Source organism: Oryctolagus cuniculus, chromosome 16 (assembly GCF_051225735.1).
Source record: "Oryctolagus cuniculus isolate XC-2025 breed Fujian yellow rabbit chromosome 16, ASM5122573v1, whole genome shotgun sequence".
Taxonomy (NCBI): domain Eukaryota; kingdom Metazoa; phylum Chordata; class Mammalia; order Lagomorpha; family Leporidae; genus Oryctolagus; species Oryctolagus cuniculus.
The window spans coordinates 16,486,515-16,495,085 of record NC_142882.1 but is presented as its reverse complement, the minus strand read 5'-3'; positions in this window follow the sequence as shown (position 1 = coordinate 16,495,085).

Below are 8,571 nucleotides of genomic sequence, written 5' to 3'. Positions count from 1 at the left end.
CAGGTTCCTAACTAAAGAAATGGCCTCGCATCACTCAGTGCTGTGAGAAAGTGGTCTCTTCTTCTTAGGTGTCACCTCAGAGTACACATCCTTCCTCCGCAGACTGAGGCAAGGCCAGGAAGTGATTGTATGACCTCACTAATGAGCCCAGAACGCCTGACCAAGGACTTTCACTGAGGGATGAGCAGCTGCCCCCAGCCACACACCAGAAGACCTAGAGGGAGGACAGCAAGCACAGAGGAAGGGTGCAGGGGTTTCAGGAAGCCAGATAGAAGACTTGAAGCTCTGTGACTCCACGGTCCTTGACCATGCACTCGAGTCCAGCTGATCCACCAGTCAATGCAAGCAAGAAGGGAGTCAAGAGGAGGCCAGCTGTCAGAGTGAGTTCTCAATACTGGTTCCAGTTTCCAGCAGGTAGGTTGACTCTTTTACACTTGAGTCATCTTCTCTGCATGAAGCAAAAGGCTACTTCTGGTAAGAGATGAAGCCTACCATCTTCTTGGGTGAGAGAAGAGAAGCAATCATTAAAAAAATCATCACAGGGCAGGTGTTTGGCACAGTGGCTAGGACACTGCTTAGAACACCCACATCTCATCTCGGGGCTCCTGGTTCAAGTCCTGGCTCGTATATTTCCATCCAGTGTTTCACTGATGTGTATCACGGGAGGCAGCAGATGACAGGTTCAACTACAGGGGGCCCCATCACCCACATAGGAAACGCAGAGTGAATTCTGGGCTCCTGGCTTTAGTTCAGCTCTGTACGCATCTGGGGACTGAACCAGTGGATGACCTTTCTCTGTTTCAAATAAAATTTTTTTTTTAATTTTTTGACAGGCAGAGTGGACAGTGAGAGAGAGACAGAGAGAAAGGTCTTCCTTTGCCATTGGTTCACCTTCCAATGGGCGCCGTGGCTGGCACACTGCAGCCAGCGCACCGTGCTGATCTGATGGCAGGGGCCAGGTTCTTCTCTTGGTCTACCATGGGGTGCAGGGCCCAAGCACTTGGGCCATCCTCCACTGAACTCCCTGGCCACAGCAGAGAGCTGGCCTGGAAGAGGAGCAACCGGGACAGAATCCGGTGCCCCAACCAGGACTAGAACCCGGTGTGCCGGCGCCGCAAGGTGGAGGATTAGCCTAGTGAGCCGTGGCGCCGGTGCAAATTTTCTTAAAGATTTATTTTATTTATTTGAAAGTCAGAGTTACAGAGAGAGGTAGAGACAGAGAGAGAGGTCTTCCATCTGTTGGTTTACTTCCCGGATAGTGGCAACGGCTGGAGCTGGGCCTATCTGAAGCCAGGAGCCAGGAGCTTCTTCCAGGTCTCCCATATGGGTGCAGGGGCCCAAGGACTTGGGCCATCTTCTGCTTTCCTAGGCCACAGCAGGGAGCTGGATTGGAAGTGGAATAGCCGGGTCTCAAACCAGAGCCCACAGGGGATGCCGGCACTGCAGGCGGTGGCTTTACCTGCTACACCACAGTGCCAGCCCCAATAAAATTTAATATTTTAAAATTATCACAGGGGCCAGTATTGTGGTATAGCATGTTTTTTTTAATTTAATTAATTAATTAATTTTATAGGCAGAGTTACAGAGAGAATGGGAGAAACAGATGGAAAGACAGAAAGTTTGTGCACAAGAGACCTTCCATCTGCTGGTTCACTCCCCAAGTGGCCACAATGGCCAGGCCTGGACCAGGCTGAAGCCAGGAGCCTAAGAACTCCATCTGGGTCTCCCATATGGGTGGTAGGGACCCAATGACTTGGGCCATCATCTGCTGCTTTTCCAGATACATTAGCAAGGAGCTGGGTCAGAAGTGGAGCACCTGAGACTTGAACCAGTGCTCATATGGGATGCTGGCATTGCAGGTGGCACCTTAACCCACCGTACCATAATGCTGGCCCCAAATCATTTCTAGATTATTTGACATCTAAATCAATGTAACAGTGTGTAGACAGTTGTTACACTGCATTATTTAGAGAATGACAAGGGGGGAAAGAAGTCTGCATATGCAGTACAGAAACAACCATCACAGGCCTAACTATAGTTTTGATCTGTAGTTGGCTCAATCTGTGAATAGAGAGCTAACTATAAATATAGTGAGAGACAGGCTCTCACAGAGCAAACTGAAATTGCTGTATCATAGCAGAAACAAACAGCTGGGTAATTCAAGTAATTGGGTTTCTGCCCTTTATCTGGGAAGACCTGGATTGAGTTTTTGGCTCCTAGCTTCAGTCTGGCTCAGTTCTGCCCATTGAGAGCATTTGAAGAGTGAATAATCAAATAGGAGCTGTATTGCAAATAATAATAATACAAAATACACGTTATGGGTACTGTGCATTCTAAGAAGAAACAGACAATTCTGAGTTTATAGAGTTAGTTCATTACCAGTATATGGGAATCTAATGTGACACAAGTGGAATTTTAATGTAGTTTATAAAAGTCACTTAAAAGATGAAGACAGGGGCTGTGGGTCAGCAGGTTAAAGCCCTGGCCTGAAGCGCCGGCATCCCATATGGGAGCCAGTTTGAGTCCCAGCTTCTCCTCTTCTGATCCAGCTCTCTGCTATGGCCTGAGAAAGCAGTAGATGGCCCCAGACCTTGGGCCCCTGCACCCACATAGGAAACTTGGAAGAAGCTTCTGGCCAGCACAGCTCCGGCGTTGTGGCCATCTGGGGAGTGAACCAGTGGATGGAAGACCTCTCTCCGTCTCTACCTCTCTCTGTAACTCTGTCTTTCAAATAAATAAAATAAATCTTGAAAAAAAAAAAAAGATGATGGCAGGGCCAGGGTTGTGGTATAGCAGGTAAAACTGCCACCTGTAATGTTAACATCCATATGGACACCAGTTCGAGTTCCAGCTGCTGCACTTCTGATCCACCTATCTGCTAAAAGCCTGGGAAAAACCTCAGAGAATGGCACAAGTGTTTGAATTCCTATATCTATGTAGGAGACCCAGAAGAAGCTCCTCACTTTGCTAAGGCCCAGCCCTGGTTGTTGCAGACATAGGAGTGAACCAGCAGATGTCTGTCTCTCCCTCTTTCTGTAGCTCTTTCAAATACACACATATTTTATTTTTAAAAAGTGAAGACAAGATATGTTATCCGCTTTGTTGAAGCCTCCAAATATGAGTTCAATATATATGACTACCAAACTAGCAATAACAACTAGATCTTCCTAAGAAACACACAAACACTCGTTTTCATGGTATTGAATACATTAGGGGTCTCTGTTCCATGAAACACCTGTCAAAGCTCAGACAAATATTTGAGGATCCTCCAAGGATTTTTAATAAAGGAGAAAGGACAATACTCAGATCCTTTTTTCAAGTAAATGACTTGAATGTGAAACCCAAGGCCGGCATGGGCCCATTTGCCTTATTGCCCATTCTACCACAAACCCCTAACCCAGTCCCCAGAATGCAAATACTAAGTGGTGTGTGATACGTACATGTGTCAACTCAAGTGAGGAACAACACTTGACAATGTCTACTATAAGCAAGATGTGTGAAATCGAGCAGAGAACCAAGGAAACTCAAAAATAGAAATGTGGGACTGGGAGATGCAGATGACTGTCAGAGAGGAAGTGGGAGGCCCTCAAAGCAACGAAACAAGAGCAGAAGAAATCTAAGGAATAAGACTGGCCCCAGCGTCAGCATCCGCCTACTGCTCCTCTGAGCCCCTGATCTGGAAACTCGTTAGGAAGCTGGGCTTGGGTTGTACTGAAGCCGTTGCTGCTGGGTTTGTGTGTAGGTGAGAAAGACATCCACCACCCACAGGGGCCAGGGTCTACGAAGGCACGTGATCCCAGTCAGTTCCCACGATCATTCTCCACCTCCCCTGGAGCTCAGATGTCAATGGGATTGGGTTCTGCTCAACATGATTCTAGGCAGATGTAAGTGTGTATATCAAAACAATGCAGCAAAATGAAACAGTGGAAGAAAATCTTATTGCCTTTGACATAGGCAAATATTTCTTATATGGGGCAGAGAAAAGAGTCATCGATATAGATTAAATGGCATTAAAAGAATACATTTTGTCATAAGATACCACCAATCCTATGGAATTGTGGCCATGTAAGACCTACCTGCCAACACCAACAGTTGATGATGGACATTTGACAGCATCTCTTTAGAGAATTTGTTTCCTTAGGGTTCTTGGATGCCTGGTGGGACATGGAAGAATGAGTAGTGAAAGATATGGGGGGTAGAGGTAATTGCCTCAGTTTTAAGGACATTAGATTAGCAGTTTCCCTTAAGAAAACACAAGAATATCCACTATTTCTGCTATTTATCATTAATAATTATCATCAATAATAATACTTAAATAATTAATAATTATCATCAATAATACTAGAGGTATTATTCTATGTAATTAAATAAGCAAAAACAATGATGAGGCAAAATGGGTAAACAGGTAAACTATCTCAGGTTGGCGTTTTGGTGCAGCAGGTTAAGCCACCATTTGCAACACCAGCAACACATAGGAGCTCTGGTTTGAGTTCTGGCTGCTCTGCTTCCAATTCAGCTCCCTGCTAGTATGCCTGGGAAAGTAGTGGAAGATGGCCTGAACTCTTGTGCCCCTGCTAACAATGTGTGAGACCCAGATGGAGTTCCAGAGTCCTGGCTTCGGCCTGATCCAGTTCTGGTCATTGCAGGCATTTGGAGAGTAAATCAAAGGATGGAAGATCTCTCTCTGTCTTGCCCTCTGTGTAATTTTGCCTTCCAAATAAATAAGTAAATTGCCAAAAAATAAAAAAAAGTAAAACGATTTCAATTTATCAAGTAACATATCTAGAAAACTCCAAAAAACAATGAGAAAAACAACACAAAAAATTAAAAAATTCAGTGAAGTAGCAGGTTATAAAATTATACAAAATCAGTATTTTCATATATGCAAACTGAACAGAAGACACTTATGAAAAAAGATTAACTACCTATGGGGAAACTTTTAACAAGAAGTATACAAACATTGCTATAAGGAAAATTTTAAAATATTTCTGAGAAACATAAAGGTAGCCTTGAAGAGACAACACCTACTCTTGGATGATAACATAAAGATATTAGTTCTTCCCAAGTTAACTTGTAAAATCAGGGCAATTTCACTAAAAATGCTAACAAGTTAACTTGGGAGTTGGACAGCAGCAAAATGCACTGGGAAAAAAAAAAAAAAAAACAAGAATACACAGGAAAACAATGAAAAAGAAAAACCATCAGGGGGATGTAGACTTTGAGATATTAAAATCTATTATAAATCTACCACAAGTCTCTGTAATTTAAATACTATGCACAATACATAAATGCAGCAATAAATTATAGTATCAAATCCAAAATTAGACCAGAACATGTGTAATCTCAGTATATAACAAAGATGAGAGGCACCTGACTCACTGCTTGAGATGCCCACATCCCATTTTGGAGTGACTGTTTCAAGTCTCGCCTCTGCCTATTTATCCAGCTTCCTGCTGGGAGGCAGCAGATGATGGCCCAAGCACTTCTATTCCTGCCTCTCATGCAGGAAACCCAGATAGGAGTTCCAGGTTCCTGGCTTTGGCCTGACCCAGACCCAGCTTTTGTGGGCATCCAGGAAGTGAACCACACATGGAGGATCTGTCTTTCCCTGCCACTCTTTGAATAAATAAAACCTTTAAAAATGAGATAGCTAAATTTAGGTAAAAGATCTTTTAGTACATGGCACTCAGGACAACTGCATATTGTAGGGATGCAGCTGGATAGGACTGCAATCATCTTTGACGTAACTGTCATCTTGTCCATCTAAGTGACCCCAGAGGTCATTCTGAACTGTAAGCATTAAATAACCACTGAGGCAGGTGTTGTGACTCAGCAGGTAAGCTGCCACTTGGGACACCTGCATCCCTTGTTGGAATGCCAAGTTAAGCCTCTGTTTCCAATCCAGCTTCCTAATGTGTCTGGGAAGCAATGGATGATGGCTCCAGTCCTTGATATCTTGCCCCCAACGTGGGAGACCCAGATGGAGTTCCTGGCTCCCAACTTAGGTCCGGCCAAGGCAAGTCCTAGCTGTTATGGCCATTTGGGGAGTGAACCAGCAGATGCAAGTTCTGTCACTCTGCCTTTAAAATAAACAAACATATATTAAAAAAAAAAAAAAAAAAAAGATACCTTGCCAGTCTTCAGCTCATATCTGATCCCTGGGCCCTTGAGAAAGTCCAGGCCCATCCTGATTGGCCACCTTTGTCCAGCCTCATGGTGTACAGATCTTTGTCTTGTGGCTGCCAAAGGCCACTTTTCTGACCAATAAGTCTCCTCAATAAAGTATACCTCATATAATTCCAGGTTTGTCTGCTTTTCCTTCAGTCTCTTGGCTACTTCTGCCTTCAGTAGCTGATCCTTATAAACCAGGTATTCCTGAAATACCTGTCAACATCAGTATCAATATCAATATAGAAGAAACTAAAACATAGTCCTACTTCACATACAACACACAAAATCATCTCCAGGTAGAGTGCACAGATGTGTCTTCTAAAACAAGACTGTTGAAAGCAAATGTGAAATATCTTATTGCCTTTGAGGTAGGCAAACATTTTTTAACACAGGAACAGAAAAAAGCTGTCCATAAAATTTAGATGACATTAAAATTAAGAATTAAGACAGAGTGAAGCAAGCCATAGGATGACATAAAGATACAAGCAAAACATAAACCTATCCAAAGTGCTCACATCTGGAATATATAGATCAATAAGGCAGGCAGCTTTATCAATGGTCTAGCTCCATAAAATAGCTTGTTGGACAAGAAATTTGTACAACTACTATAGGAAACCAGTGGCATCTACTAAATATATATATATATATATAAATTTTTTTTTTTTGGACAGGCAGATTTAGACAGTGAGAGAGAGAGACAGAGAGAAAGGTGTTCCTTCCATTGGTTCACCCCCGAAATGGCTGCTACAGCCGGCATGTTGCGCTCATCTAAAGCCAGGAGCCAGGTGCTTCTCCTGGTCTCCCATGCGGGTACAGGGCCCAAGCACTTGGGCCATCCTCCACTGCCTTCCCAGGCCACAGCAGAGAGCTGGACTGGAAGAGGAGCAACCGGGACAGAATCCAGCTCCCCAACTGGGACTAGAACCCGGGGTGCTGGTGCCACAGGTGGAGGACTAGCCAAGTGAGCCACGGCGCTGGCCATCTACTAAATATTAATTCACCAAATTCTGTCCAGAAATACACTCACATACTACCAGAAATAATAAAGCCTGGTCATTGCAGCATTATTTGCAATAACCTCAAGCTAATATGAATGTGGAATTTTCAAACAAAATAAAATGTACTACTCAGTTAGATATTCAAAATAATAGTAATTGATTTCAAAAAAATACTATGCAAACTGACACAAAAAGTATATACTGTATGGTTCCATTTGTACAGGGTTCAAACACAAAATACTATTGGTAAGAGTCAGAATATTGTTTACCTACAGAGAACAGGGAAGAGTTTATAATTGGGGAGGCAAGAAGGGGCATCCACAGTGCTGGTGATGTTCTTTGTTGACCTATGATTGCATGGGTGTTCACGTGATAAAATGAGCTATATACTTTTAAATTCAACATTTTATATGCTACATTTCAATAAAGGCTTTTTTTTTTTTTTTAGAAAATCTATTTTATTTATCTGAAAGGCAGAGTTAGAGAGAGAGGGAGACAGAGTGAGCAATCTTCCACTAGCCTTCACTCCCCAGATGGCCACAATGGCAGGAGCCGGGCCAGAGCAAAGTCAGCAGACCAAACTCTGACAAGGTTTCTCTCCCACATGGTTGGCAGTCCAAGCACTTGGGTCATCTTCAACTGCTTTCCTAGGTGCATTAATATGGAGTTGGAACAGAAGTGGAGCAAGACAGGACTCATACCGGTGTTTGAAGGGGACACATGCATCATAGGTGGCAGCTTAACCCGCTGTGTCACAAGACCAGTCCTTCAATAAAACCTATTTTAAAACATACACATTACATACTTAAGACGTAACTTTGATATTTTAATGATAAGCTGAACAGGCAGGCCCCACATCTCCTTCACACTCCTGGAACCAATGCTCCAGAGAAATGCACAAAACTGACGCCTTGAAGCACAGGAAAAATGGAACCTACTGTACATCAACAGTAGAAAGTTAATAAATGAACTGTGGGATCACAGGATCACAGTCTGGAAGTGAAGATCAAACTGCAGGCGCATTCATCACTGTGACTCACTCTCAAGACACACCTACTACTACTGACAACCTGGCCACATCTCACCAGACTCCCACAATGGCCCCCAACTGCTTTGTGCATAACTGGTACCCTTTTAGTTTATCAACCCAGGAGCCACTATGATCCTCTTGAAAACAGAAATTTTACAGCTGTCACTACTGTGTTCCCATCCCATTGTTAATTTCCTGCTGCTCTGGGAACAAAAGGCTAAGTCCTTCCAGTTAATCCACAAGATGCCCCCATGATCAGGTTCCTGGGACAGTTCCAACCTTGTCATCTACAATCAAGCTTGCTTGCTGTTGCATGGCTGTCCCAAGCACAGATCTTTGTGGCCTTGGAACAGCAGAAGGTAGTCTTCTCTG